At 43.0% G+C, this 25880-nt stretch overlaps 1 protein-coding gene across 1 annotated transcript in view; it reads right to left on the bottom strand.

Moving 5' to 3' along the window:
- Positions 1-25880, bottom strand: part of Tei (irregular chiasm C-roughest protein teiresias) — a 320721-nt gene that overhangs the window by 104266 nt on the left and 190575 nt on the right. The gene's annotated exons all lie outside the window — the stretch shown is intronic.

Consider the following 25880-nt stretch of genomic DNA (forward strand, 5'->3'; position numbering starts at 1 on the left):
ATAAATATTACAGATGAAAAATTCCATTAACATAACATAGTTCCTTCATGTGTTACACTTTATAATTTCTCCAGGAATATTCTTCTCTACTCTATCTCAATACAAATATTATAAACCTTCCTATATTAAACAAATACTAAACTTACAACTGCACTAAATTTACGTACGCAAAAAGAGCCAAAAGAAAACATCAGAAAATCAAGGAGAAAACTTCTCTCCTCCACAACCTACGAAGTAACTACAAAGTGCACGATATCAAAGCGTCAAGGATGTCTCAGTCCCTGTCCAGGACGAAACAAAATCAGGTTGACCATAGCGTCGCGGCGTTTCAATTTCCGCATACGCCAGAAGAAAGAAGGGACACGGTCGAGTGTGAGGGGCAGAAAGAAAATCGTCAGCGCGTTCCTCTAACGAAGTGTCGTCCAGCCTGTGGATGGACGTTCATTTCGCGCGTACGCCAGCTTTTCTGCCGTCGAAAATTACGCAAGCCATGCTTCGGAGGGTCGCCGACGCGATGCCAGTGAAAAACTGCGAGAGCCATGTGTCGCTGGGAGCCGAAGAAAAAAGAAAAAGGGGAGTCAGAAAAACGGCGGATCCGATATTAACGTGTAGAGCAAGAAAACACGAGGGGAACTGCTCGACACAAAGTATCGCGAGCGTATCGAGGTTCTTTCCTCGCTGTCTCGAGCGGAAAAAACGCTTTGTGGCGATCGAAAGTAAATAACCGATCATTTCAGGAAGAAATAACGTAAAAACGAAGGCAAAACGAGTTGGGAACCAGCGAATAACCTGTTCTCGAAAGAACACAGCGCAGGAGCGTCCGCGAAACTACTTGCTCGATAAACAAATTTCTTTCCCAAGAGAATATGCCATTGCAGCGTGGCCAACTACTACCGCGGCGTTCTCTACTACCTTTGCCACGATCCCATCACCGTGAGATGAAATCTTACACCCCAGTTTTCTGTTAGAAACGAATGGCCGAAGACGATCCGACGTAAACTCGTTAAGTAACGTCCGGGCGCAGTCGCCAGGAAGTGGTTGCTGCCACTTAAATCGGTGGCGAACCGACGATTCTTGTAAACAACCGACGCTTTAAAGCGGCAACTGCGAGCGCGAAAGAGTCACTGAGAGTGTAAACCCGCGTCGTAACTCCTGTCGGCCATCTCGCTGTCGGTGAATGACGATTTACATCGGCCGTAACTGCGGGAAAGGATTCCGCGGGATTGGACGCTGCGAGCGTTTCGTTCGCGAGAAATTGCTGTTATATTTGATTTTTCCAGAGGGTTTTAATGAGTCTATGCGTGGACGGAAGGCAATTTCGGTGTCTCGTATTTTTATGAATTTTAGGCGATAAGCTTTACAGAATAATATTCACAGTATTATTATTACTAGACTGCGGATTTTTATGAAATTTCATATTTTGACAAGCTCATTAAAGAAATGAAATCTAAATGCAAATTTGCTTTGTTTTCGAGGAGTATAATTTGCACCTTATTTTTCATGCCTTTTATATTTTTAAATATTATATATATTCTGTGAATTTTTACACAGTTCAAATTTCCATAAATGTAGCCGCATTATTATTCTCTAAATTGTGTTTCATGGAGATGAGTTTCGCTTTTGACAGGAATGCAAAGGGTTAATCGTGTGGAATAAGTATGTCCCTTAGCCTTGAATCAGTAAATTAAACTGTAGTGTAGAATATTCACCACGTATCCTCTGTATTTAACACAACGCTTACTGTAACCCTCAACTAGTATCGTGTTACAATCAGAGGCAGCCTGGTGGCCTGGTGAAGAACACCATCTCTCATGTTTTTCAACCCTCTGTGTCGACACGCATAAAGGAAGGGAAGGGAGAAAAGCGTGAGAGGAAAATATATTCTTCACTGAATTTTCTGGCTGCGTTCGACTTTAATATCATGTCTATATTGTGGGTGTTTATATACATCTGCATTTTTCTAAACATAAATAAAAAAGTGGCGCTTGACTATAGTTTTATTTCACCCTTTAAATATGGTGACTCTACTCTGAATATTTGAATCATTTTCAAATATTAATTGATACATGAATTCCTGTACCTTTTTATACATGAAAATTCCCCACATCTTATGCACACTCCTATACTGCCAAACTATAGAAAAGGCAATACATAACTGCCAAAAAATACGAAATTGAGTTTTGCGTATTTTCTGACGCAGAATGTATAAAATTGTCTAAAAATATAGAAAACTCAATTTCATATTTTTTGGCAGTAACTGCCTTTCTCCATAGCAGAGCAGTACAACTACCAATTTCCCTCTCCACAGTCCCCACATCGATCCTCTCAACAATACAAATTCCAAAACTCCAGCTCACCCCAAAAAACGAAAGCCAAAACCCCAAACAGCACATATTCAAGGATTCACTGAAACGAAGCAAGTACGTCAGCGAGGACAAGCTATTTACTGTGGAAACAGTCGCTGAACGATCTCCCGTGCTCGTGTCAACGTGCCTTCATTGGGATCCTCGTTCTGCCTCTCGCCGCCACCTTTCTCCAGCCAGCCGTAAGACAGGTAAACATCCAGCGCCGAATCATATGCGTGCAAAGTAGAAGGAACTGTGTCTCCGCGTGAACCGAAGCGTGTACGTGTGTTCGTGCACATCCGGATGCGCGGGAGAGGGCATGTATATGGTAATGTACCGAGGATGTAGACCTTTGCAGTGTTAACGATTCCGCGTTCCGTATTAATCTGAATTTCAAATTTCCGCGCTATGGCACCTCCGCGCGCGGAATCGCTGACGAGAGAGGCCCCCGCGGTGGGGCTCCCTTTGTCGCCGCAATTGCTGAAAATGTTCAAATCCTTGTTCGCCCTTTCCGCGGCGTAACGCCTTTATATCGCGCGTAATCACCGCCTTTCGAATATTTCTACGAGAAGAAGCTCAATTTAGCCGCGAGCTGCCTTCGTTTGACCGAAACTGGGGAATCGCGTTTCTTGGTGTTGGGTGAGAGGAGACGTGCGTATAGTCGCGGAGGAGGCGAGAGGATTCGATGTGTAAACTTGGGAAATTTTGTTACCACGCTTTGACGCGATGTAAATGTTTGGCTGATGATGTGGGAAATTGTGGAAGTGTCTGGTCTTATCAGCTGTGATACTTGGAGAAGGTGAGATTGTAAATTTTGGTAATTGTTAGAGGGGGAGTTTGTGTTTAATAAAATTCAAGCTGTTATTTATAATTTTGAGGTATGGTTGCTGAAAGTGGTCAAATGATCAGTAGAGCAAATAGAGATTTTTAGTGGTGTATTCATTGCCAACGCATCGCTGCAACGGGAATTAATAAATAAAAAAACAGTTTTGCCCAAGCGGAATTTAATAACGGTTGAGATTCTTTTAAATTTTGATTGAACGGTGTAGGATATTTTGAAATTGGATTGATGTTGAAAATTGTTTACTGCGGAGCTCAAATTCTCTTCCATTTTTCGGGAGAATTCGAGGAAACAAGCATTTATACATTTCCAGATCTGAGTTTACTCTATTTCATATTGAATAAAATGTCGTATAAATGTAAATAATGTCTTCGTGTGGTCTTGCAGAGAATGGTACTCAAATTCTAGGCAAATCTATTCGAATCGAAATAGAAGCGCTGGTTCTAATGGTTTTCTGGACGTCCTGTGGAATTATGCGAGTCTAATCCTCACGGCGACTGTGGAAATCCGCTAAGCGGGATTCATGAGCCTTTGCAGGCTCAGACTTTCTGCATGAGACCACCTAGGATATATCAGAGGACGTATAACTGAAGAAAATTTAGATCGATATTTCAATTGACTGATCGGATTAAATGATATAGCGAAGATCTGTGCAAATCGATTTTTCTCAATCAAGAGAAAAGCTCAGAGAGAGTTGTCAAAAAGCCTGAAATTTTTCTACACATGCCAGTAGATTAATATAGACCACTAGATTGGTGGGCCAGTAGCTTTGGAAATTAGTGGACCAGAAAGGATCACTAAACACGTGGATCTCTGAATCAGCAAAGCTGTAGATTTGTATATCAGTAGATCAATAAATCTGTAGATTAATTAATCTGTAAACTAGTGAATTTGTGGATCGTTGACGTCCTTTCAGCTTTTCCTTGCCTTGAAATACACATTGATTGATGTGTACTGTACCATACAAATCAAATTTCAAGCAAATCGATAAACATATAAACGTCAAGAAAGCTGTCAAAAGTGTTTGAAAATTATATAACCAAATAACCATAACGCACCGATTCTTTCGACGTCATTTTTATTACCTTTGTATGACAGCATGAATTTAAATTGCTTTTGAATTCAAGCAACTTGACTTTCGTGAACATAAACTTGAGATCAAACTACTCGCTAAAAAGAAATACAAGTGACTTGATTTTAAGTAACTAGATTTATGTGAATATAAACTGGAGGTGAAGCTAATTGATAAAAAGGAATACAAGTGACTTGAATTGAAGTAGGTTGACTAATCTTAACGAGGCTCTACGTCCACTCATTAACCACTCGAAAAAGAATCTCGCTTGGCCCGACAACATAATCGATTGTTTCAAAAGTGCCTCCAAGCCACGTTGGTCCACATCCCACAGCAAATTTCAATCTCTGACGTTACCCCTTCTTCTGAGCCCCATCAAGCACGAACAAAACGGGGTTAATTCGTCGGAAAAGCCGATGAGCCAACGATCTTAAATTTCGTATGCGCCGGTCGGACGACAGAAGAGGCCGACGAGGATCAAATTTTAGAGGGTAGTTCCCGCTAAATTAACGCGTACCGCTCTGTCACCGTATATTCGAGGGGATTAAGTGTTGATGAGACACTTGTGTCCCCGTTTCTTTCCGCCGTCGTTTAACTTTCATTTAGTTAATTACGTCAGGTCCCCGAAGCCTCGATCCCCCTGACCCCTTCGCCCGCTTTCAATTAAAGATATCTCGAGCGAGGACGCAATCCCGCGGCAAGTATCTCTCTCGAACGATTCGCGTGATTCAACAGACTCGTCCCAGGAACCTCATCCTTCGGTTATTTTTCCTAATTGCACGGCGCAGAGAGAAACAACAGCGCAACGTGAGCTCGGCTTTCGGGACGCCTGGTAAGCTGCGACTTAAGTTCCCCAGCTGTCGAGCGGGAGAAGAGATTCAGCGGGGAGGGGTTGCCACGAAACTCGAGGAAGTGGAGGCGAAACGAGAGAGGATGGTAGAAAATTTCGGTCATAATGAGTATCCCGAGCTGCGTTTCGCTGGATAGGAGGAGCACGAGCGATTATTAAAACACGATGCCCGAGGGGTGCACGCATGCACGTCTACGACGCAGCCAGTAATGTTTCATACGCTTTGCATCGTGGCTCGCCTCGTTTTCTACGTTTCGACCGACGTGCAACCGCTTCGTTACGGGCTGCTTTTTGTTTTTAATCATTAGCCCCCCGCCCTTTGTCTTTTCTTCCTTGCCCTGCACGCGGGGAGAAGATATTAGTTATCGGATTTCGATAATAACGCGTCAAAGATGACGGGTCCGGTGTAAATAAGTCAGGAAATTGTTATTCGCCGAGATGAAATTGAAAGCTCGTGTAGCCGACCAGTAAGCTAGACGGGATAATAATGATTCGTATCGAACGCTGCCTGCCTGACTTCTGCCGTCCACGTCCACCCTTTCGCATGAAAGGATTTGAAGGTAGGAGGAGGGGCGAGTAACCTAGTTTGTGGGATATGTGTCGCTATGGTACAGGGGTTTCTTGATGGAGACTCACTGGTGAGTTTATAGCGAGGGACAAATTTCTTGGACTCAAGGAATAGTAGCTTCATATGGTCTTATCAAAGATATGACAAAACTGTAATTATTACACTTTCGAATACTCAAATATTCCTATATTTCGGTATTGCAATATTCCAATGTTTTAAAATTTATGTACTTTAATCTTTCACTTGAGGATTTCTTCATATTTTTCTGTTTGTGCCTAAATCTGCATCTTGGAATTAAAATCATTTATAAAAACAGAATTTCTGTACATAAACTGAGGAAATATTTTTTTTATTCAAGTTTACCTAAAACTACCCAACCCCATTCCCCATCCCTAACCCTAAATTCCACTTACCTAAATCCTCAACCTCCCTATCATCCCAAACAGTCAAGCGTCCCTCAAACTCCGTATCACCATTTGAAAAGCAGCTCGTTATCAGGGAAATATTCCTCCTTTAAAACGAGAATTGAAACTAGAAAGCAGGACGACAGGTTCGCAGTTTAACGCGAGGTCAGGACATCGAAAGGAAGAGATACGTTCTCTCGTGTATGCAGCCGAGACGACAGTCGAAGTCGCTGGGGGATGAAGGAGCCGAGGGCGCGAGCCGACCCCAGGGGCTGAACGGCGAGGTGGAACAGGGGAAGTCTCGAGCAAAGATGAATACGGCAGCGAAAGATGTTTATACAACCCAATTTTTCGCTCGATTGCTTGCGCTACGCGATTTCCCATCTTTGTCCTCTACCGTGATATTTTCCTTAGCTGGCGCGAGTCAGCTGACCTTTAGAGGCTGCTGGTATCCTTCCTGCTCGTTCCGTATTCCGCGTATATAACGGTTGGAATTTCATTTTGATTCAAACTTCAAGACGCTCGGCCCCTATTTACCAGTAGCCAAAGTTTCCCAGGGTAAGAGGGGGCGGAAGAGCGAGGGAGGGTTAACGTTCGAAGGAATCGACCGTGGGAGAACGCTCGTGGGGGAATCAAAAACGAGGAGTATAACACGTGTGAGGTCAGTCGTTGGAAAAAGAGGAGCCGTCGCTCTGGTGGAAAAAAGGAGCGCGACGAGTATGTAATTCCACGGAAAAAGGTGCAGGAGGGAAAAGCTTGCGGCGCTGTTTGTTGCCTCATTGCCCACCGTTAACTGCTTGCTACAAAAACATTGTACGCTGACTAACATTGCGTTCTATTACTATGGTTTGTCCTTCTTCCCTTCTGTCGCATCAGGACCATGCTCCACTTTCTGATGGAGCGTTCGTTTACAAAAGCGGATGTAAGAACGTATTGCTCGCGTATTTACGTAGACAGGATTTTATGTTAGCGGGCGATATTTTCTGGGGCTGACTATGAACGGTTTTTCTACTTATGGCTCCACGTTCTGCTTGAAAATTGGCTTATAGGGATCTTTGGAGAAGGAAGTATTTATGCGAAATAAGATTTAGGCGAAAACTGTGAGAATATTACATAAATTTTAGAACTTTGGAAATCTAAAATTCTGAAATATTCAAAATTTTAAATATACACTATACACTATCACATTTTCTTCTTTCAGTTCACTTATATTCATTTACTAAAACAAGGTTAAAATTGTTAACGAGCTACATTAATCTTGCACAAATTGGCCTCAGAAAAATTGCAAATATTCCCTCTATACCTTTCATTCTCAAAGACCGAACCCCCAGCTATAAGATAAAGCATTTATTATTTCCCACTTCAAATAACAATTCTCCAATAATTTCCTCAAACTTTCCCAGCGCGCCTCCAAAATAGCTACCGATATCACGGATGGACGCACCTAAAATAACGTTCGAAGGTTTCACCGGATCGCAGGAACTTTTGCCGCAATATCAAGATTTCCAAGGCCGCGGGCAACAATATTCGAGATAATAGCGAGGCTTTGCCTCATCAATTCCGCGATACCGAGATCTCGGGGAACGCGAAAGTTAAGCGGCGCTCAGATCTCGCCGTAATTTTGTGACTTTGGAATCCTCGAAGCGGCAAACTTTAAAGGATTACGAGATTCCGCGAGGAGGGGGTAGATTTTTAATGCGTTAGGCGAGCAGAAACTTTCGACCGAGTAGAATTTCGAACGCCTCCCCGTTTTGGGGCGCATTGAATTTCGTGCAAAGGTATCAAAACTCGCGAGGAGTGGTTTGGAAAGAAAAGTCGCCCCGTTACTGGGTCAGATTCCGACGAGATTTCTTGCGAATCCCGCGCGGTTTAACGCATTCCTCAGTTTGGCAACGCTTCGCGGTCGACCGCCCTCCGTCTTTCGACGCGTCGTAAAAATCTTCTCGGTGGCGGGCGTCACGCGGGAACAGTGGGAAAAAGGAGGGGAAGAGGGGAATCCAGCGCGGCTCCTTTTGAATCCGATCTATTTCATGGAATCGTAAACGTTTCCTGCGATGAATACTAGCGCACTTAACCAGGGTAATGCAGTCAGCTGCCACTTCGAATCCCCCTTTCTCGAACAAGTTAACTTCCGACTTGGAACGTCTTCGTGATCCCCGCTTTGACAATCAGGCAAAGAGGATATCTCAGTCGGCATCTCGGGATTAAATGGAAGGGAAGATTGGCCACGGGATCCGACGGATGAAATGAATTTTCAATGGAAGCCGAGATCGAAGATTCTACGCGAGAATAAGGAGGAGAAACAGAGAGCTGGGGACGGCGATCGAAGAGTGGAAGAGTGGAGTCAGATATGCTAAAGTAATCCCGCTTCGGTCTAGTTTTTTTCTACCCCTGCTATCGTTCTCCCTCTACCAGTCACCTTCCACCACGATAAAATTAATAGAATCAACGCGCGGGCTTCGTTGATGTACGTTCTGACAATATCGCGATTGCTGTCGACTGCTCGCGATGGGGACAGATGGTTAACGCGTTGACTGCTGTGGTGGATACTGATAACCACTTCTTTCAATTTATAATAGCGCCTTAGAACATTTATAACAATTAAAGCTTGATATTTATGCATTTCCCTGAGGCGTTAATAGCGTCAGGAAAAATATGAAATAATAGAATTTCGTTAAATTATTGAAAAATTGTTCCCTCTCAAGTTTTCTTCAATTCTAATCACACTTTTAAAACACCTTGTATATTAGAATTAATGAAACTTGTATTACCAGAGAATAAAGTAGACGATTATACAAAATATCAAAAGCAGTTCTAACAGAGTTCTAACACTAGTATGCAATCAGATTGCTCGATCAAGTAGAATATTCCTGTCACTGGTCAGACATGGAGTGGAATGAAATTTCCTACATCTGACTTCGATAAATCCTTCAATTATTTAAAGTTCGACTGCTACAATATTACTCACGTCATGCCCAGTCAACGCAGCCCCCTTTTTCTCCGTCCAAATACGATAACCCAATCAATCTCTATCATGCAACGAAAGATCTAAAATCGCAGTGCCCGAGTCAAAGAGAAACACTCTGTACACACCGTGCTCCTTTCATACCCGACATTTATACTCTCGCCAAGCACGAGATCCTCCAATTACTTGTCCCGATACAAAAAACGCCCCCGCTTCAACCGCCGCTTAAGCCCCGGCGAGCACTTTTTAATTATCTTAATGTCCGTCGGACCGTTCATGAATAGTCGTTTCTCTCCGCTTATGAATGCAAGCCCGAACAGATCCGCCTCTCCCCTCCCTTTCTTTCTCTATTTCCCGTATTACTTACACTTTTCTATTAGGCAAGAGTCCCTCGTTGAATCGCCAATCGTCGGTGCTCGCCAGCGGAGCGACGACGCGCGAGGGTGGCGACGGCGGAGGGAGGCGGAGGTAGCGAGGGAACAAAAGGAACCGGGGAATAAAAGCATCCGGAGAGGTTAGAAAGACGCAGGGAGGGAGGAGGAGGGGGAGAGCTTTGCAAAGGGCAAAAGGCGAAGGAGGATCCGACTGACGACGTAACGGGTATTGGCCTCTTTTGGCGCGGAGACAACTCTCGCTAATCTCCCTTTATCCAAGGGGCAGCGTAACATCGCGTTCCATTCGGGAATATCTTACGAGCGAGGAGCGTCGCGGCAACCGTCCAAGCCGTCTCGTTTTTCCGCCCCCTCGGGCCGACGGCGTTGGGGGCGACTTTCGAGCGGGAAGGGATGCTGGCCAAGTCGAAAATCGAGCCTGGGTCCCGCGCGCGCGGGAACCGATACGCGAGCGGGGCCAAATAGGTCGCCGCGAGTCGCGTTCGTTTCCGACTCGAGGATTGATGAGGTGCCAGCGTTCAGATCGTGGCTCCTCGACAGCGGAACTTGTGACGTTACCGCCCACTCTGGACAGTGGATTGCCTTTTGGAAATATACAGGGTGCTTCAGGAATGCGTGGCAATGCTTCAGGAGATGATTCTAGCGTTACGTGTAGAGGCAAATGTTTATTGTTAAGAATAAACTTGTTTCTTTTTGTCCAATTGCAAGTATTTTACTAGAGTGACTACTATATTTTTCAGGGGTACTATACCCAGCGACGATGGAAAAACGGCGCGAGGAAATTTCTGTGGAACGTATAGCGATCGAGTCGTGAAACTGCTCGATAGAAACGGGCGGGAAAAATGTTGGCGTGCGCACGCGACTCTGGGACACCTTGAAATATAGGTCGTATCGGGAATCTCTCGTCGACTTTGTAACGAGCGTAACGAAGGGCACTAGAAAATGGGGCATGCATACTATGGCTCTTTACTCGACTTTACGAGACGGGACGCGGGATTCTATTATTCCCGCGGTTGTTGCCTACCTTTACGTCTTTGCCGAACGTTTTTCCATTCCTCCGCGCTTGATAAAGGTGGAACGAATTTTATGGGCGAGTCCTGTACTGTGATGAAAGCTGGAATACGGTTTCGTTTGTTTCTTTTTTTTGTGGTTTGCTTTGTATGATCGCGAAGGGGAGTTTGAAATGGCTTTGGGAATAATTTTGTAGGTACGTTGTGTTTATTAACAGGAATATATGGGAGAAGGGGTTGATATTTCTTTGGTTAGTGATGAGATTTCTAGTACAATAAAATCGAATAGCAAACTCTTCCGTGAATAATTCCATTTTAGAGGATTTAAATATACAAATTTAATATAGATATGAACAAGTGTATTCTGTTTGCTTACTGTTGTTAACCGCAAGCCAACAGACATTTTACCATGGGATGACATTATAATGAAATTGGAAAATGAAGCCAAACTTTCAGCTGGTAACTGTATAGTAACAATAATCATCAACTTTTCTGTAATCCTATAACTCAATTTGAATGAGTTCCAGGGTTCATTGTATCATATTGTGAATCCTGCTATTTCGCAAGTAATTGCAGTGTACTAAATTGCAAATTTTCAATTAAAGCTGAATATTGTACGTGGAAATAAACCTTTCAAATATTGGAAACAAGCGAATCCAGTTGTGCTTCATGTTGTTATAAATATTTACAATTTAGTCATAAAAGGTGATGTTTATGTTGCAGAATCTCTGTCAAGAGTAATATGATTCCTATGTAGGTATATTAAACTCGTTTAATCCCAATAACGTGAGCGTCCAAATACACGTGCACAGTTAGTATACATTTACACGACCTTTTGTCATCCTTAAGAACAGTAGAATCCTGGATGCCAAACTTTGGCCACTTATTCCTGGGGCACCATGTATAATAAATTCCCTTCCTCATCAAATTAGAAAACCCACCTCCCCTAACCCACCACCCAAGAACCCCTCTGACCCTCTCAAATAAAACCCACAGCCCCTACCACAGAACCCAGAAATTCTCTCAAACTACCTCATCACCCAAGCAAGTAACAGTACTAAAGCCCAGATTCGCCCCTCTGAATCGCGCGAAACGAAGAGGTGCCAGACGCCCTAGGAGCCCGTCAGCGCGTTTCGCAAATGGAAGGTCGCAGAATGCCTCCTTAGTTCGCTCCCACGGAAACTCCGGTGTACCCAGGGCCGATCGCGACGCGAAGCCTGTAAATCAATTACAAGTGGCGGCGTTGCGGGCCGATGTACCTGGAGAAACGGCACGTACCGAAGCCAGTGAAGTTTCGTGGGGACGCTGACGTGATCGGGAAACTCATGCACGCGCCGAGTCTTAGTTTGCGATTGAACAGGGAAGAGGGAACCGTTCAGCCGAAGGAACGTCACGGCGAGAGCGATAGGAGGGACAGAGGGAGCCAAGGGGATGGGCCAGGACGGGGGATGGGTAGGGGTCGTCGATAATAGAAAGCGTACCGCAGCCGAGGGCTTCCGCTGTTCCTGATCGATGCTGCACGCCTCCGTCGCGGCTGAGTTCCTTCCGGTTGGGTCACGTTTATGGGGAACTCGTCACGCGGACGGATGAAAGCAGATCGTTAACGACAGTAACGAGGCTCGTTTCGTAATCCAAGAACGACCGTCTGTGGCTTCGGCAGTTCGTAACCGACATCCGTCGTCCTGGACAATTAGTTAAATTACTGCCTAGTGAAAATCATTGACGTCCTTGCGGCCGATTAGCCTCGTTAGATCCTTCCAACGGCTGCTGGGAGCCCGACGGAGGGCGAGGATTTGATTCGACGGAGGTGGCTTGCTCGGGGGTGGCTTTCTCTGTCGGCGGGAATCGAACGTGTCACGGGGAGACTCGTTTGTAACGCGCTCTCGTCGAAGAATTACGCCCGAGGAGGAGGGAGGGTCCACAGCGAAGGGAGCCTTTCTTGGTCTACGCGGTTTCGAGTACCTGACAGTCTTCTCGTTAATGGCTGTCTGGCCGAGTCGATGCCTGGATGTAATGCGCGTCCTTGCTGGGATTAGGACAACGCATAGAACGCGATTTTACTGCGGTTTTAATGCGCCACGATATTTCTTTACGATGAAAATCTTATGAATTAGGAGCTGATGCATACGAGCGATGTTTTGACGCATCTCGTTGCGATTGTGTGTCTGTCTTCATTGTTTTTAATTGGGAAAATAATGAAAAATATATGATCGTGAGGAAATTGTATGTCAAAATATGGTTCGCTTGCATTGGTTCTAAAACTGTAAATGTTCGTTAACATAGATAAAAAATAGACAAATCAGTCGATTAAGGCCTGCTTATGTATTATATGGATAAAAAACCTATTATACATAAGAAAAGGAAATGAATTATGCTAGTGTTGTGCATAATACAATCAAAATGTTGGCCCAGTCAGTAGGTTTCAGGGAAAGTAAAGGAGAATAATCGAAATACAGAGAATAGCGAAGCACTGAGTAGTTAACTATAATTAAGAGAGACGACTGGCGTTCTCCGAGGAGTCTGTTCCTGGGGTTTCAATTAAAAAGAGGCGCACTGTGGTAGGTGTGAATGATAATGCGTTGCAGGGGACCTGTACGGTAGGTGGACAAGAGGAAAATGTTCGTGTATGAGCAGACGGAATAAAAGGGCAGGCTACGATCAGGCAAGTAGAGTAGGTCGATCCATAATCAGCCATGTAGAATAGGACAGCGTGTAGTGCAACGAGGAGTATGTACGATGCCTACTCTATCAAGTAGAATAGTACGATGTCTGAGCAGACAGCTGGAATGAATGGATATGTGGTCAAGCGAGATATTTCTCGCATAATCAACCAAGCAGAATGGATCGCTGTACAGTTAGACGTACAATCGCGTGGACTAAGAATTCAGAGAGTACGCTATTTACTCGGTGTAAACTCAAGCCTATTCCCAGTTATATCTGGCGACCATTTTCTGGTCAGGAACTCTATTCAAGTGAGGGTGAAATCGTAATGACTTCTTATGTCAATCAAGAGAACATACTGAAAAACTCGCAAAAATACTCTTTAACCCTCAACTAATGCAGTATTAGTATTATCATATAATCTACGATTCATAATAAAAAATTATAAATAGGGATAGATCCTCCAAAGAAAAAATTTAATGGTAACTACATGTGAACACAAACAAATTTTCTGATGATCGCTGTCTATTTTCCACAAAAATAGAGTCAGTTCTATTTGCAGTTGAATAATACTCCAAAAAGGTGTCTCCTATTCTGTATAATAATTAAACGTCACTGTTATTGCTACACCGTCTTTCTCTCATAATTTCGTTTCCTTAGCTCGAAGCACATCAACTCAAAATGTTAATGAGAAAATGTCACCATATTCGCAGCTCGTGCCAACACGAATCGTCATAACCAAATGTTATTTCGTCTCTGAAATAACAACTGGAAACTTCTAAGCACTGCAGAGGAGCGATTTCAATCCTCTGCTGGCTTACTTTATTCGAAACTGCTGGATTCAGGTCGATACCTCGTGTACAATAAACGCGTGCTCCACAACTGATCGTATTAATACGTATAGACTGCCAGAAACGCTCGAAAGTGGTGGAACACAGGCACGCGTGAACTCACGATTGCACGGGCGTGGTACGCAGGAGCAAGAGAGCACCTGTTATTATCGCTCCATTATTTCCCAGTCTATTGTTAACCGGTGCCTGGTTAGATCTCCAAGGAAAATAGCCTTTTACATACCAAGTTATAATCTGAATTCCGTATCTCTCTACCTCTGCTTCGCTTCATCCCCTTGCATTCGGTTACGAGCCACTCGCGTTCTATATCTTGGCCGAAGAAACGATCCCCCTCATCGTTGCAAAGAGTACTATAGAGAAACTTCCGGTCGAGAGACGTCTTCGCATGAAGGAAAGTTTCGATATTTTGCTAATATCCGAGAATGGTATTGCACGTGTCTCTGTACTGACAAAATTAATGGCTATGCTGATTGAGTCATAGAAGTGCCTTTCAAGGAATGTAATCGAAGTATTTTGAAGCATATGAGTATAAATGTTGGAATACATTAGAGGCAAAGTAATGAAAATTGTTCGACTGTTATCTAGTCTGGTCTAGCATAGAATTATCTACTCTACCATTGACTCTACTCTGTACCCTATCATTGCAACAGTAGTCTCTTACTCTTACAGTTTAAAAAATAATCAAGGCAATAATTTTTCCTGAGACACTCTGTATTTATTAATACTAAATTCTTACTTAACTTTAAAAAAGCTTGAATGCAAGTACGCTTGAAGATTCAAGAATATAAATTACACGATCTACCTTGTATCGAAGTCCATTTATACATAGATAGACTCAGTACGGTGTGCCTTCTCGATCAAGTAGAATATCCCTGTATCTATCCAGACACGGAAATGGATAGCCAGATAGGAAGGCAAGGAGACGTGTCCCGCATGGTCGGCCATGTAGAACGAATCGCAGACATATTTTGCACGATGACAGCGACCGTCGAACTGTCCCCCTATTTTCGATTAATTAACGAAGCAATCGTTAATTATACCCTTAACACGATCCAGTGGCGTATCTCCCAACCATCGTTCAGAATGTTTCATGCGTATTCAATATCCGCCCGACATCGGCCATCCCGTTCGTATTAATGAAGCAGGCAGGGGTCTGAAGTTTCGCGATACGCGTTTCAATAAACAATCGCGAATTATTAACGCGTCAGCGATAAGCAACGAACCGTCGAATTTGTTGATAAACGGGGAATCAAGATCACGCGCAGCCCGTTCGAACGAGCGATGACAAACCGTCAATCCCCTCCCGCCAGATTTCGATAATTTCGCTGGCACGAATCCCACGGAAGCCGAAAAGAGAATTATTTGTTAATTCAAATTTCGGCGTTGCACGCGGGACCGCCCGTATTTCGCATTCCGCGCGGACCATCGGATACGGGAGATTTGCAAAACCTCGTGTCGGCGGATCCGCCGCGAACGAGTGGCGAGCCCACGCGGGACGTTAAATTTGAATATGATTGATTGAGAGCACTCCTAAGTGGGACGTGAATGGGTCGGCTGGCACGTCAGGGGGAGCCGTGCCGGGAAGGAACTGCCGATAAGGTGAGGGCTGGGTGCGCCAATGCACGAGGGGAGAAGCTTAAGGAGATGAAGCGTGACAGTGACGCGTCCCTCGACGCGAGCGAGAGAGCCCGGGACTGTCACTGAAATGTTATCGTGGCGGTTCCGTGGCGAATATTCGTCGAATATTTTCGGATTGTCAAAGGTGCAGTACGGCCCATGAGTAGCTGAATGGTGTCACGCGTTGAGAAAAATACAGGCTTCTTTGCGGTAACTGATGTGTGTCGTCTACAGTGGTTTTGTGTTTCTGTTATGCCTTAGAATTATGTATACAGGATGTCTAAAAAGGTTGGGACCTTGTAGTACGTGTTGCTGAGATCAAGTAGATGGAAAGGATTCATATAAACTTATATCTAGAAATGGTTTACTGAAAAGATGTAAGCTTTTAAAGATATTTGTAGTCTATTGTGGCAGTTATAAGAAATGTTTGAAAATTCCTCCCTCTGCAAGAATGCAGGCTTCCATTCGTCGAATTAGTGATTGCTGAACGCTTTCGAATATTCGTTAATACGTTATAAAATAGTACAGTTGGGTACCTCGTTAATTATCCTACCTGTCTCAATTTTTCTACTTTGATTACTCGAAATCTAATAATTATTCAGAATCTACAATTTTTCAAATTCGCAGCTTTCTCACCGATATAACTTAAAGAAAACAGAGAACACCAAACGAAGTATCCACTAAAGTGCTACTTTTTACTCTTCTCACAGAAATCAAAATACAAGTTGCCAAGTTGGACGTTCCGAAAGAGTGAAATTAATAATCGAGGGGCTGAAGCTCGCGCGGGTAAAAACGGTTTCGTATATCCACACGAATAATGAGTCGCGAGTGGTTCGTAACCCAAGTGGAAGGCAACTTTCGCATACCTTACGATGGAGCCGAGGAAAAAGAGGCTCCCCTGAAGTTTCCAATTGCCTCTGAAACTAAATTTGCCGCGATATAGACCAAGGAAGGAAAGGTTTCTGCTACTAGGATCGTGGAAGAAACCTACCTTGGATTTCCGCGTTCCTCGGGTTCTTAGACCATGGATCGCCATAAAAAGGTCAGAAAAAAGTACAGAGAAGTCTAATTCACCCTCTGCTACTCTACTATAATTTCACACATTCGAGATATATGGGGGAGGAGCGTTTTTCTTTTCATAGATTTTAATGATGGGATGAGGATGAAGAAAGACAAATCTAGAGGGTGATTCATAACTTATGTACATCTTTTATTCGAAGTTATAACTACCAAAACTAATAGAATTAGCCGTTTAAAGAGCACTTAAGAATTTGAATCTTAAATTAAGCTGATATAATATATGTTTTATTATATTATTTTTTATTGAACTCCGAAAATCAATATTTGAGCATTTGTCAATAATTGTATGCGTTCACTGAGCCCTTGAGCATCGAATTCCAATTTTTTCATACACTGCTATCACATGCATTCAGCATGCATTGTACCACGATTTTATTCAAGAGAAATTTCCCAAGAATTTTCTAATAATTATTATAAAACGAGTATGCAGCACATCGCGTAGAAAACACAAACTTTTCGACGACACGACTTCCATCCCCATTTGCCCTGCGCTTCTGCAAATACAAACATTCCATTGCCGACGATTTAAGCAGTGAAAATTTAATCAGTCCTTCCACCTGTTGTGAGCAAACAATTTTTCCGAGTAAACCGAGTTTAGATTAAATTTAAATATAAGCAATTTGTATTAAATTTCCCACAAAGGAGGGACGAAGATTGCTTCATTTATTGCGGGGCAAACTTCCAAATAATCCAAATTGCCAAATACCCCCAAAATAGCGATGTAGATAAGTCCCCCTGAAATGTCTCGTTACTTATGAACCTGCCTGTACGTAGACGCAGGTTCGTCTGCGTGGTCGTTGAAAGCGGCTGAAAAGCCGTCTCAAAAAGAAGCGAGGGGCGGCGGGGTGCGCGGGGAGGGTGGAAAAGCGCGTGCAGCGGGTTCAATTTCGTCCCTTTAGAAGAAGAGATATCGACGTCATTCATAGCGAGGCTTTTCGCGCCCTCTCACCGTGAGGGGAACGTAATTATAGGTATCCCTTTCATCCGACTCCAGAATAGATAGATCCAGCCGGCCAACTAATCCAGCTAATCCCTCTTCTAGGCTTTCAGCAGGCCCTTCGCGCGGCTTCGATCCAATCACACGGCGCTTATCATTTCGCGGGATGGTTTTATTAAATAGGCGCCCCGTCACGTCTCTGACGTTCTAAACCTGAAGGATGTCTTCAATATCTTGAGACATGACACATGGGAGCTCGAATTTTTCGAAAATACTTGCCTCTAATTTTGTCTCAGAAAAGTACAGGGTAATTTTGTCTCTGGTGGTCTCAAAAGCAGCGCAGCCACCTAAACATCATGACAGAGACTGTGTCCCTCTAGGCAATAAGCTATTGAATGTGTCATCGACGATGACGGCAGCTGCAGCAAAGACGTTTCTGTACGTACATGTGTCATCTGTAAAGTTTTAAATTCTAAGCATCCAAGAAACGAAAGAAATCGCTATGAAATTTTGCGTTTCCAAGGAGAAAATTGTTTTAAAAATGAATGCTTACCTCTTTGCTACTTCTTCTTGTATTACGCGTTGGGAGCGACCCCGTTCAACGTGTATGCATTTTTTAAATCGGTTTTCCTCTCTTAGTTTTGAGAAATTATTTTGTTGAACTTTAAACTCGACTGTAAGAGCAGTTAAAAATTAAGAGTGAATTTCGAATTTTCTTCGTATGCTTTTAAAATTCAGAATGCTTGATGAGTTCATGACTAGAAACGAGAATTTCCCGTGCCTTACTCAAGGGTTACCTTTTACCTACGAGGATTCCGTTAGTCAGCGATGATCACTTTTCTAATAAATTCATATTCATACTCCATCGTGCTCATAGAAATAGAGAACATTTATGAAAATACTTTGGTTCTTGTTTTGGAAAACCTGAGGAAACGGATTGAAAAATGCATAGACGTTGAAAGGAGCCACTTCCAGCATTTAACGTTGGAGGAATATGGAAAGAGGTAAGCATTAATTTTTAAAACAATTTCTTCCGTTTCTTGAATGCTTGGAATTTGAAACTTTACAGGTCACACAATACGCACACAAATGTCTTCGCTGCAGTGACTGTCGTCGTCGATGACACATTCAATAGCTTATCGAGTAGAGAGACAAGGTCTCTGTTATGATATTTAGACTGCTGCACCCCTTTTGAGTTCGCCAGCGAAAAAATCACCCTGCACTATATACCCTGACTCACCCCTCATTTGCAGTCTCCTTACTTCAGGATTAATACTACTTGATATAATAACGATAGGAGTATAGTAAAATATCGATCGAAGCTCTGAAAAAAATTCACAAATTTTCGAAGTCTTTATGAATCTCTGAATTTTCTGAACTCCAATTTCTGAGAACGTCATGTAACTTTTTAGAGATATCAGTGATCAGAGCTCCTAATCATTAAACACTATCCTCTCAATATAAGCCACAGTATATCATGTTGGAAAACAATCATGAAGGTAAAATCGGATGTACCTTTGTAAGCACGTACACACGCGACACTTACCTAGCCGAAGCCGAACTAAATAACCACGGAACACGGTCAGCGAAATCAACAACCTGTTGATATTTGGCGTATTTAAGAAGGGAACTGCACGTAGGTGGACTGGTCACGTTATTTTTTTTCTTTTTTTTTTTTTCATTCAATTAGCGTGACGCGGCCAGTGTAACGATGCATTGGAACGAATACGAGAGAAATCTTGGTGGAAGACTGTGGAAAATAGAGTGCACAGGTACTCGTAAAAAATTCATTAACAACATCACCTTTCTACGTGTAGTACTTACTAGAAACTTAATCGACGTTTCATGTAATGCAGGAATAAAGAAATTTTTATAATAGATATAAGAATTAAAAATGAAATTTGATTGGTAGAAAAATTTAACGAGTTAACTACAAATAATTTTAATGAATTACACGATCGATTTACCTACATTTTCCTTTCTGAATAATACTATGAATTTTAACTAACACATGTTTTATAATATTGTAATTACACGAGACTTTCTGCAAATAGAAGTCTTCTGAAGAATTTTATATTCTCGAGTTGTGACAGTTTGCTTGGACAGGTAAGAAATATGTCTGCCTTTACCAGAATATTCCTATCACTACTTAATAAGATAACCTACTTTTTCTCATTCCCTCACAGAAATTTGAATATTAACAGAAATATTACAATCTGTAGAGTGTGTGCAAATTCTGGAGCTCGAATTGTATGCAAAAATTAATTTCGAAAAAATTTATTCGAGTAAACGGAGATCAATATTTGACAGTAAATATTCCTTCTCAAATGGAATAGAATTTCCCGCTCTCCGCGAGTTGAAATATTTTAAAGCACATCCCGAAGCGAAGAAATAGAAACAGAGTTCGCGGGAATGTACGAAAGCAATTACTTTGTCGCGATAATGCCGCTACTAATTTTATGGCGGAGTCTAAAAATGGAGACGGAAACCCAGGAACAGAGAGAGACATCTTTTAGCAGGAATTAAACACATGCGGGTGTTCAAAACGACACGAGTGCTCGCGGCCAAGATCTCTGTTTTGATGAGAAAACCATACAGTCGTGCATTCCTGTCTCATAACCGGAAGTCGTGGGCGAGCTCTACGCTGCAGTTTGCATTTCATATTACGCCCGTCGACCGGTTTTCGAGAGTTTTGCTGTCCCATCGACGGAAACGCAGCGATAATATCGCGAAAGTTCGCCGAAGTTCGGGTAAATAGAGGCCGTTTACACCCCCTTAAAACATTTGCTACCCCAATAAGAAGTCTTCGAGATACTTTCGAGTACTCTCAGCGTCTATTTTTCGTGGATTACTTCGAGCAATTCACTTTTTCCTCGATAACTTCCGCCTGGTAGGGAACACTTTTTCCGAAACTTGCGAAACAGTATTGAGGCTTCTTCGGGAATAAAGTTTGAAGGATTCGTTGGATCTCTATGAATTTATATCTACATGAAAATCGGCACATGTATCCAAGTCCTTCGAGCCTTCCTTAATTCACCTTGCCCGCGAGTTTCGTCTACAATTTCATTCATAAATTTCCATGGGAAAATCGAGGAGGGTAGTCGAGGTGAAAATCGATCGTTCCGTCCCCCTTTGCCATCGATCCCTTTGTGCCAATTTAATAAGAACTTAATACAACCGAAGCATCTGGGTTTATTTGAAAAGAGGTCTATACTGAATCTCGCTGCGGTAACGCACAAAGGGTCCCCTTAAAGTGGCAATTAGTATGTCGACATTTCAAACGGCACAGAGAACTAAGAATGTTATTATCTGTTGTCAAAAGGAATAACTCGATATCAATTTGCAGGTAACCCGTGAAGGGTTGAGGAGGGTCACCAGCACAATACTTCCATTCATTCCTTTGAGAAATCGCTTCTAAACGAGCTGGGAAACAAAAGCGAGACAATAAAACCGGCCTTCTTTTCCTTGCGCCTGTCTCCCTCGTTATAAATCGAGCCGCTTTCACTTAACACGAAATTTCACTTAACTATAATCTTCTCTCGATAAACACTTTTTGTTTTGATTCAATCCTAATGTTTCTTTTAGCTCGATCACTTGAGTAACGACACTGCGAGAGGAAACGAATTCCTATGCTCGACAGAATCTGATACTTTAATTGGATAGAATTACTAGTTGAATTGATACTCTAATTGAATAGAATACCAGCTATGTTCAACCACATGCCCCTACAGAGGACGACGTAAAATTCGAATTAAACGTCAGGAGCGTATAATCGTGCTCGAATACCAAGCCCCGCTAAACCATCAGATATCTGCAGAACATCAAACAGGTTGACGAGTGGCGCATAATGGACGAAAATGGGTCACACAGCGTGTTTCTGAGGTGCGTCGTAAAGGCATCTAGCGTCTTCTAAAACGTCTTTAGCGTCCGCTCTGTCGGAAAATTCGCTCTTCGTTCGGGTATCAACGGGCGACCCGCGTTTTCCTTCGCCCCCACGACATCTGGGGACGCACCAGGCGCCGCGACCCCGAGAATAAATTCACGGGAAAAGGTTGAAGAAGGCTCGGTCCACCCGTAGGATCTCGCTATCGGGAGAAATCGTCCGGGAAACACCCGCATCTTCTTCCGGGAATCTCGAAGGTGCGCGGGAGCTGTTCGTCTAGAAAATATGCATCTTCGAGGGGCTTCAGCCTGACTGCACACCGTGCCCGCATCATCTTTGACGCTGCAAGTATTCCCGACCCAGGGCGAAAAATACCTCCGCGCTACCGAATTTTTCCCTCAATTGCCTGGAAACAATTTGCCAAGAGAAACGCCACGCGAACTCGTCTAGCGTGTTCTGCGCGAAGCGTCGCGTTTTTCGAAGAAACGAGGCTTGTAGGTTGCGGTGTTTCTGTTGCTGTTAGTAATTTCTGGAAGACGGGAGATGCAGATGCATTAAAGTGGGAATTTGGTAAAGCTATCGACAGACACTATGGAATTGTAAGTGGATCTTGAAAAGAAGAAAGCTTTCACGGTGTAAGAGTACCAAGATCTTGAAAGGTTCGAATTGCTATTTGAAAATCTGGAGATGTTTCAATTTGAATATTTGAATATTTTAAGATCTGAAAAATTGAAAATTCTAACGCTTAAAAGCTTGAAAATTTGAATATTAAAAATTTGTGAGTATGAAAATTTGAAAATTTGAAAAACTTGAATATTTAACCAATTGAGAACTAGAAGAAGGTTTTGAATATTTGAAAATTGGAATATTTCACGTTTAATATCAATATTTCCCTTTTATATAAAACCAAAAAATTCTTTTTTCCACGCGATAGCTACTACTTCTTATCGTTCCAGTGTTCACTGAACTACAGCCAATATTTCAAAACTCTCGAAACACACTTTTCGAAGAGTGAATAAACTGTAGGGCTGATTAAAGTTTCTCGGTTGATACTTCGACAGATACGAAGAGATCCCACTCGACTATCGTTCGTAACAAATCCTCATGGAACTTCAACAGTTTCTAAACACTGAAGTTCATCTTGCAGACTGCAATTCCGAAATTGGAACCCCTCCAGCTAGCTCTTACTAATAATTGTTTTTTAACGTGCACCCTGCATATCTTTCTCTAGCCTCATATGATCTGAACGAATAAGTTGTGCGAAGGAAAAGGCAAAGTTATGCCTTGTAATTCGGTTTTTGTTCCTCGAACAGTTCCAGTACAAGTTTCTTTCAAATCGGGTAATCATGCCTCGTAGGTACTACCATTCTTCCCAGAGGAAGAATCTGGGAACGTTCAGGGGCAAAGACCGAATACAAAACCCTAAATTGTTCGCCAGTTGATCCTGATACCACCATTGTCCCTTTTTCCTTTTCTCTGAAGAACCGAACGAGCTTCCGTCCCACGAACCCGTGGCTGACCGCAGTTTCCTTTTCACCCCCCGAGGAACAAGCGTGAAGGAATTAAGGGGGCGAAGTGACATCGAGACACAATGGCTTCTCATTGCGCCCAACAAATTCCGAGAAAATGGCTTCGAAGCTTCATAGAAGCCGGGAATGAAGCCGTCGTTGGGCGAAATAATTTGCGGAGGAAATTGTGTCGTGGGCTTTGAAAAGACAAATTTGAGGAGGAGCTCATTCTTAACAATACAGGTCTCGTTATAAACATTTTCATGGAAGTAGAAGAATTTCATTTAAGAGTTAAGTTATACTTAGTCGTCTCTTTTGGAGATTAAATACATTTCCTCGGTAGACGGTTTAATTTCGCTTATCACGGTGCACTGATAAGTTTATGACAAGGTGTACGTTTCTAAGGTGACTCGTAAGTGACAGTGAAGCTTAGTTTTTGTTGTACCATTAAAAAATATAATAAGTATACAATATCGACTGAAAGTCTGCATTTAGATGCAGTCAAATTTCTTCATTAAACAAATACATATTTCTTTTTTTAACCACAGTTCTCCCAAAAATTTTGTTTTTGACGAATTTTTGTTCTACATGTAGGCGTTAAGTGATTTTTACTCTTTTCAGACATAAATGACTTTGCAGTGAAAAGGATCCCACAGAACCACAGCATTCGAATTTGTCATGGTCTTGTGAGTTGCTTTCAAGCTCTGTTTGCAAGTTATTAAAAAGAGATGGTCCTTTCGCTGAGGTAGAAGCTTGAAAAGAACTTTGTTTGTTAAATTCATGCAATTTTTGTCGCAATACAGTATCATAAATCATAGCACCAACTAAGATTTTATAATAAACTATCTCTATCGAAACTTTACAAGATCTCACGTAACTGCTTGAAACTTCAGTCAACAGCAACAAGCCCTTAACAACGGAATACAGTATTGATCCGCGAAATCTTCAACAAGTAATTCTTATCTTCTTTCAAGAAACTACAGATTACAGTTCGATGATCCCAGTAAGTAATAGGAACACGAGAGCCCCTCAATTTTCCAACTTGCTGCACTACCTCTCGCGATTGCAGAGCGCCTGTGTAAGTATCTCCTAACAGATTACTCGAACGCTAAGTTACTACATCTTCCAGTGTACTCAGAATCCTCCACGGGGACATATTCAAGCTTTCACAGTCCACTTCGAAAGCAGAATCTTCGTTACCCACAGTGTGTTGAACTTACAAAATCCAGAACGCACTCTCGAATTACTTTCAGTCCAAATCAGAGAGCAACCACACGAAACGTGCGCGATAACCAGACCCAGAAAGTCTAAGAACAGCGGCGCTGTTTCGCCCAGCAACGAGCATAAGAAGTCTGCCAAGAGAAAAATAGACGGTGCACTCTAAAGGGTTCACGACGTTACCACGCGCAGCTAACGTTGTTCTCTTGCGCGGCTTCGTTATCTCTTGGCTTCTTCGTTCGAGCAGACTTTAGGAGACACGAGGAAACTAGTTTGCCCCGGTTGTTTCACCGCCTGTCTGATTTGATCAGAATAATAGTCACCGAAGGAGCCGAGACACCGTGGATACAGAGGTCCGCGACGCTGCGGAGCTTTGGGGGAACGCACGGGGAATTTGCTCGTCCAGTAAAGGCATTACGAGACGCCGACGAATTCTCGAGAGCCTGGAAATTTTCGGTGAATTGCAGGGGGAATTAATAATTCGAAAAATAAAGCGAAGCCGCCTCGAAACCAGACGCGACGCTGGATTCCTAGCATTCCCCTAGCGTGGGTGTTTGCCTTTTCCTGGCCGTCGAATAAGACGATCCTCGCCGCGCCTGGAGTTGTTTAGCAACCGAGAGACCCGGACTTAATTAAATATATATTTCAATTTCGATGGTGCGGCCTTGTCTTACACCCTGCCCTCATTCCCTCGCTATAAGGGTTGCAATATTCGTTTCCAACGCGGTTCTAGTTCTAATATCACGGAAATTCCGCCAGCTCGTTCGTTCATCCCCTCCTTTAACCAGTGAGATCCCATCCAGCAACGTTATTCTCTCGCCTTCTCTCCGCGTAGGAAGGAAAAACGATCCGCAGAATTATAACACTTCCTGGCTGCTCGACTTGAATTAAGCCCATTTTTAAAACGCGCCAAGCCGCGGCGACCGCGCCCCCTCGCTCGGCTTTTTCGCCGCGTCCACCAGCGTCGTATCGCGATTTCTTCTACCTAATATTTCAACGGGAATTGTGCTGGCTGCGAAGTCTACGGAAATTAGATCTCGACCGCGGCTACTGCAATTCCAACGCGGCATCAACTAAATAATACGGCCATTAGTCTTGGCCCTTTGTCGCCGACTGACGCCTATGGTGTCCTTCGGGGGGAAGATAAGTGGCGGAATGAGACTTTCGAGAGGGGGATTTTTCTGGGGCTGAGGTTCGTGGTGAGGCTGGTTTGGGGTGAAGAGGGGTGGAAGGGGGATCTTGGTGAGGTTGATTTCTGGGAGGCAATAATTAGACTGAGGATTTTTTGAGGAATGAGAGTGTATAAAAATATTATCTACTTAATATTTTAAAACTGAAACGAATCCTTAAGTATATGCTTCTATCAGTGAAAATATCTAGAATTGGTCAGACAAGACCTTTCCTACACCCAGTTACTGAATGAAACGTGCTCATTGTGTAACTAAAATTAAATATACCAAGAGCTTAAATAATATTGGAACATAGGAGCATACTTCAACATTCCAAAATCAATCCTCTAAAAGTGTCAGCTCTCCCAAATATTAAAAGCGATCGCGAAGAGTCAAGCAGCTAAATTTAACTACGAGAATCAGCAAATATTGTTCTTCAAACAGAGCTCGTCTTAAGACGCAGTCTTAAGGCAAATAGCAGTATCCCTCAGGTTCTTTCCCCAAAAACG

The sequence above is a fragment of the Calliopsis andreniformis genome, chromosome 12, assembly GCF_051401765.1.
Source record: "Calliopsis andreniformis isolate RMS-2024a chromosome 12, iyCalAndr_principal, whole genome shotgun sequence".
NCBI classification, from domain to species: Eukaryota; Metazoa; Arthropoda; class Insecta; order Hymenoptera; family Andrenidae; genus Calliopsis; species Calliopsis andreniformis.